This window comes from Notechis scutatus, chromosome 2 (assembly GCF_049901735.1).
Source record: "Notechis scutatus isolate UNSWTSFEM ecotype Mainland chromosome 2, rNotScu1.2, whole genome shotgun sequence".
In the NCBI taxonomy this organism is placed as follows: domain Eukaryota; kingdom Metazoa; phylum Chordata; class Lepidosauria; order Squamata; family Elapidae; genus Notechis; species Notechis scutatus.
Genome location: NC_142010.1, coordinates 90,116,459 through 90,123,307, shown reverse-complemented (window position 1 = coordinate 90,123,307; position 6,849 = coordinate 90,116,459). Strand labels below are relative to the sequence as shown.

The window sequence follows — 6,849 nt, the reverse complement described above, 5'->3', positions numbered from 1 at the left end:
ACGCCCCTCTCAGTCACCCTTTTCTTGCCTTGCCCACCTTGGCCACAGCATCATAGCAGCTGCTGTTCTCTGGCTCCCTCACTCACTTGCCTCGACCATATGGCTCCCACAGCCCAGCCCACTTGCCTGCCTTCGTGCCCCGGCCTCCCAAATAGCCCTGCTCCCTGCCAATCCTTCCTTCGCCATTCTCTGCTGCCTCCCACATGGCCCAGCTACCTGCCTACCTGGTGAGTGTTCCTTTGCCTCTTTGCCAGCACGAGCGGCCTGCCGGCACTGTCTCTTTGCCAGCCGGAACTGAGCTGGCAGCGACTGCCACCTCAGTTCAAGCCAGCAAAGAGGCAGCAGTTGGAGACTGCTCTCGCCAAAAAAGAGCAGCGGCTGGAGGCCCCTCATGTCTGAAAGGAGTGGTGGTTGGAGGCCGCTCTCGCCAGAAAAGAGAGGTGGCTGGAGGCCTCGCACCTGAAAAGAGTGGTGGCTGGAGGATCCTTGCGCCAGAAAAGAGTGGCAGCTGGAGGCTCCTTGTGCCGGCAAAGAAGCGGCAGCTGCAGGCGAGTATCTTGGGTGCAGTCGTGCCCAGCTGCACCAAACAAAGGCCGGAAGTAGCCACCTGCCGTTCCCTGCTGCAAAAATCTTTTTTAAAACCCCGACTGTCGGGCAGCAAGACCCAGCAAGAGATGAGGCATCAGAGAATCACCATGGCTATTGCTGCACCAAGGTAAGTCTAAGCTCCAGCCATCGCCACCACCACTTCGGCCCACCTGCGCCGCCCCACCTTGCCATGAGTGACATTGAGTCACTCCCACTCAGTCACATGACACCCCCCTAACTATGCCCACCCAGTCTTTAGTACAAACTGGTTGTTAAATTAGTTGGATCCTACCACTGATCAGTGGAAAGGGCATATGTACCCAGGATATGGCAGAGGGGAGAATGTCCAGTAAGATAGCTTGTTACCTTTTACCTTTTAATCTTTCTTCACATATTAGGAAGAATACAAGAGTCAAGAATCAAGAATCAGCCCTGTATCTTAAATTAAGAATGGATACTAGGTGGATCAGGATTAACCAATAGATTTCTGAGTGACCTACAACGAGGACTTCTGATTCAGAAATATTTAACAAACAAAAAACCTTTCTAATCGCACATGAATAAGCAAAGTACCCCATGGCTAGATTTAGTAAGAACATTTTTAACTTGCCTTCAGTCAAACCATCTCTGGGCAATGAACAGCATTAAAAAAATCATTAAGTGCAATATACTGGCTGCCCTAAACTATAACGTATACAGTAAAAGCACAAGCTTTAATTTTTCACGCGGATTTATACAAGTACTGTGTATGGAATAAAAGCTGTGGAAATTATTTTCCTCTGCTGTATCAGATCTTAAAGAAGTAGTAAAGAACAAAACATGGGAAAGAAATTAGCATTTATAGGTTTAGTTTAAAATGTTGCAGAATTCGTGTGTTTAGAGATATTGCTACTAATTTTCAGGTTTTTGCACATCATCTGCAGGAGGTGTGATTAGGAACATGTCTAGCATCCTTTTTACTCAGTGCGTTATGGTCAATTTCCCTTTCCCCTGGAGCACTGTAAAAATCACGAGATTTAGATTTTTCTTCTGATCAACTCCTACTCCTATGGGTATATACAGAACTTCATTTGTTTTAGTCTCACCAACAACAATACTGAATCTTTCATTTTTGATGCAGCAGAAATCCTACTTCAACATCTTGAAAGCTGAAACTAAACTATTAAGGTTATCCTCTAATTACTTACTGAATTCATGAAATATGCTAGGTCCAAACAAAAAAAAATTCTCTACATTTTTACTTAGCTCGAGGTAGCAAAGCAATCACTACGGTATGTAAACCATGGTTTATGCTTTTGCTTTACTTATTTCTGCAGACTCGGTCAGTGGTGAGTTATTCAACAAATCATGGCTCAAAGTCAATTTAATGTGATGTGCAAAGCCAATTACTGTCTCGAGGGCAAGGAAATGTTTCAGTCAGAACTGAGTAAATTTTTAATTGAGAACTACTGTTGGTTTCTGAATTACTAATAGCAGCTTAGAAAGTGTTCTGGATTCCTACAGTAATAATATTGCCCAGCAAAAAGAAAAACAAAGATTCCCCCCACATGCTAAGTTTGCTGTGCCCATGATCAGAAGGCATATTTCATGAGTTGCCAAGAGCCAACTGTCTCTGCCCATGAGACCGCATAGGCAATGGTTGGTAATCGTTAGAAAGCTTGGGGGCACAAAATAACTTAGAAACATTGTGCCTACTTAGGCTTTAGCGGTGCTTCTTTTCTTTCAATTCTAATCAAAAGGAACAATTGTTGGTCTGTTATTAGAACCTTGTGAGCAATTACCACCAGAAAAATCTATTTAACTGACGCAGCAGCTGAATTTACTAGACTTTCTTTACTGTTAAATTATGGGAGTTAGTTTTTCCAAGGTTCTCCTAGTTAACGAGGCTGAGAGAAGCCCCCAGGGGGTGGGGGTGAGGGACTGGGATAGCCATTCAGAGAAACACTCAGGCATACTCTGTATTTGCCCACTCGGGAATAAAGCTTTTCTCAGATTAAAACAGATCTTTTATACAAGACTCAGCTGCACTATCTGGCATTTTCCAAGCCCCAAAGGCAATTCAGTGCTTGTTCTTTCCATCTCCAGCAGATTACACTAATGCCTACCAGCATACATATGGTGAATGGGCATGTTCAATGCATTGCATTTGGAGGAGAAAAGCTTGATTGCATGCAAAATTGTAAAACAAGAAAAGCTAAATATCAGAACTCAAGTTGTTCAGACATGAGAGCAAGTGACCAGTCTGTGCATGACTTTCGATTTATGAAATGCAACAGCTGCCAAATTACATTGAGGCAAAAAAGAAGGTTCCCCCCATTCCTGTGGGGAATAGACCTGTTTTACTGAAAACAAAACTCTAGCACCTACCAGTGAAAAAATGGGTGAGTACCAACTTGGATAAACTGATTTTCATATTGAATTTCAAAGAAGCATAAGGAATTCACATATGACTAATCATGGGTGGGGGAGGCACACTTTAAAATGTGAATACTGTTTGTATTTTGTCAACAAGACAACAGATTTTGTGGATAAGGTGCACTGACTTAAGTAACATTGCAGATCTATTACCAAATATAATGTACTAAATAGGATAAAACATTTTTCTGATGAGGAAGGTAGTCTGTACCAAGACCAATAGTAAAAAACAAAGCTTTTTTTCATGAATCAAAACCTTCTCAAGTTAAATCAAATGCGCAGGAGGTACATGCCTCAACAGCAGTAACTGTGAGAGGGATCTAGGAGTCCTACCAGAGAACCATTGAAATATGAACCAGCAGAGTGCCTCAGCTGCCAAAAAGGCCAGCGCAGTCCTAGGCTGCATCAGCAGGGGGATAATATCAAGATCAGGTGAAGTGTTAGTACGTCTTTATAATGCCTTAGTACAGAGGTCTCCAACCTTGGCAACTTTAAGACTTGTGGACTTCAACTCCCAGAATTCTCCAGCCAGCTGCTGGCTGGAGAATTCTGGGAGTTGAAGTCCACAAGTCTTAAAGTTGCCAAGGTTGGAGACCTCTGCCTTAGTAGACCACACTTGGAATATTGCATCCAGTTTTAGTCTCCACAATACAAAAAAGATGTTGAGACTTTAGAAAGAGTACAGAGAAGAGCAGCAAAGATGATTAGGGGACAGAAGGCTAAGTCTTATGATGAACAGTCGCAGGAAGTGGAAACATCTATTCTAACAGAGAGAAGGGCTAGGACATGGCAGCAGTCTTCCAATATTTGAGGGGTTGTGAGGCAGAGGGTGGGGATCAATCTATTCTCCAAAACTGGGGAGAGGACAAGAAGAAATCGATTAAAGCTTAACAAAGAGAGGCCCAACCTAGAATTAAGGAGACATGTCCTGTCGGTGAGAACAATTAAACAGTGGAATGGCTTGCCTCCAGAGGTTGTGGATATTCCATTACTGGAGGCTTTAAACTGAATAGTCATTTGTCCTGAATGGTATAAGATTACCTACTCACGCAGATGGCTAGACTAGAAGATCTCCAATGTCCCTTCCAACTATATTATTCTATCATTACTACACTTCCTTCTCCTCTTTCCCATACATTAACAAACAATCATATCCATGGCTTGTATAAAATTTAAAATTACAAAACTGCACCAAAGCAACAGGAGAGGGCATTTCGCACTTCATAGAATACTAGAATTTCACAAGAATTCAATAAGAGGTCTGTGAGGGACTTAATGGGAAGAGAGAGGAAAAATTCACTCAAATGCAGCTGATCTTCCATCATTAGAACTTTGCCTTTCAATCAAGGGCTTGAGGATTTTCTTTTTTTAAAAAACTAATAAAGTAGGCAGCCAGAAAGTTTGAAAATCCTGCAATGAAGCACCGAATATATTCTACAACAGGAGTCCTGTGGGTTGCGGCCCATTATCGGCCCATGACCTATTTGCAACCAGGCCGTGGCAGTGGCGGGATGGTGCATGCACACAACCCCACTCAAACAAGCAGCACCACACAGGCTTCTCTCTTCTGTGAGAGAAATTCACACAAGTGGATTGAGTGGAGCGAGGGCACCCTGCTCAGCTTTACTGACTCACCAAGGCTACCCGCACAGGACACTCAATCTGCTTTTGGAGCATTGGGCAGCCTCGATGAGCCTGAAGTAGCACGAGACTGTGCCCCAAAAGGCTTCTCTTCTCCACATCCAAATCTTTTGCAAATAGATGAAAGGCTGTGCATGGAGCTCACGTACCCCGGTTCCCCTCTCCCACCCCCCCAGCCAGGCCACCAAATCGCAAAGGTTCAGGACCACTGTTCTAGAAAATATTCAAAAGCTGTTTTTGCATATGCCATGGTTTTCAGTGAACAAAGAAGGCAAATCAATGCTAGTATAGAAATCACCGAGTAAATATATATCCAAAACCTTTTTTAAAAAGTTAACTAAATCTTTACACAAAAAGTACATCCCTTCACCATGTTAATAACACTATTTTCCCTACCCAGGTAGGACAGGGGTAATCATACTGTACAAACTAGCATCATCGAATTCTCAAAGACTTGTTATTTCATTGAACACTGGGGATACCAAATATCTGTGTAAAATCAGATCAACTGAGAACTTTAGCCAATCAGTCTGTAAGACTTATTATATGTATGCCAGTGAATTAATTTGCAGACAATAAGCAGCACTATCAATCCACAAAGGGGCCATACATAAGCTGTGCACCAGACATGGTAGAACAATACAGTGGGGTGTGGAAAGTGTATGAAACTCTCAGCATTGCCAACACTTGTCAACTGAAGGCATTTCATCTCAACAAAATTTGCTGGGAGGCTATAACACAAAATAAATGATCCTACTGCAAAAATAGGAAATGATGAGTCCAGTGAAGAGGAAGATCATGACGCCGGATGGCTGTGGGAGATTAGACAGACTTAGCAGAAAGTTAATTGCTGAAGACAATGTTCCAGCTTGGACTGCAAACTCTTCTCTATTGTTTGAGATTCCTTCCGAGACATCTGCAAGAGCATTCTTCCTTTAGTACAATGTCATCCTTTCCAAACCCTGCTGTTTTCTTTGGAGTTGAAACAGTGGCGCTGTTCAACAAGAGATCTCAAATAAGAGACCTGAGGAACCAGGGGAAAAGAGGGGAAACGCATTTTTTTTTTTTTGCCAAAAGAAGCATTTTGTTTAAGGATATAATTTAATTTGGCTCTTAAAATCTTCCAGAACATCCATTTTTCCTTTTATTTGCATTCCTAAGCCCTAAGCTCCAAAGCACATAAACAAGATTAGAAGACAAAAAGATAATCAATGGCAATCATTCTCCAGGAATTTTGCAAGGTAATGTTCAAAACATCTGCAGGGTTGGGGAAAATTGACCAAGATCTATATGTATTTACATGTATGATTCCAAGGAAGTGCGGTTTTGCTCCGCATATGGAAGGCTTCTCACTGGGTGGTCGAATGCATCAAGAAAGACACCAACACAGGTTCTATCTTGGGTGAGCTGCCCCGATCAGGGTTTGGGGAACTCCTTTTATTGGGAACACACAAAGGGGTGAGTTTATCCAATCATTATGTTACATGCGTAGGAATGTTAGTGGATGCATCGCATCTTCCAATAACCATGCCATGGTAAATTTAAACTAGCAAACCAAACTGCATTCCAGTTAACTGCCCTTGTGACGTGTTTTATGGTCTTGTTCCTGGTGTCTGTTTTCAGCCTACGTGAGACCTAGCATGCACCGGAACCATTGAGGTTGCTCACGTGAGGCTTGGCACACAATGGATTTGGCCCATTACAGCATCTCCTCTGTTTTAGTTTTATATGGAGGAATTTCTTCTGGATCTTCATCACTACCCATGCAAAAACTTGTGCGAGCGCACGCATCAGGGTCTTCTGAGGGTATGACTTTGTACAGAGGTTCTTTTTCCCAGAGGGCATTAACCTTGTGCAATGGCACGCTTTTCAGCTAATAAAGACAGACTATTGGAGATGGTACGAACAAATATTGGTAATACACATGGAAGAATAACGCATCCTGCAGCAATCATACCTATGAGAGCTACTATGGCTTGTAATCCTGGTAGTTTAGGGAACCAAGAACTAAAAATATTCTTAAAATCAATACCTTGCCATACTTGATTAGGATTGTAGGTTAATTGTCGCATCTCAGTTGTTAATTGTGCTACTACTTTGCCAACTTTGTCAATTTGAAGACAACAGTTCGTAAGATTGAACCTACCACATACCCCTCCTTCTTTGGCTAGTATGTAGTCTAAAGCTAAGCGATTTTGGTAGACA

General features: G+C 42.5%; 1 long non-coding RNA gene across 2 annotated transcripts in view; it reads left to right on the top strand.

Annotated features, from left to right (window-relative positions):
• Positions 1-353: 353 nt before the first annotated feature.
• The window catches only part of LOC148132130 (uncharacterized), a 30,417-nt gene continuing 23,921 nt past the window's right edge, over positions 354-6,849 (top strand). The window contains exon 1 of one of the 2 annotated variants that reach the window (XR_015747304.1): positions 354-715. This is a non-coding gene — a long non-coding RNA (uncharacterized LOC148132130). Of the gene's footprint in view, positions 716-5,563; positions 5,886-6,849 lie in introns of those variants that run through there. The other variant, XR_015747305.1, reaches the window with a different exon arrangement.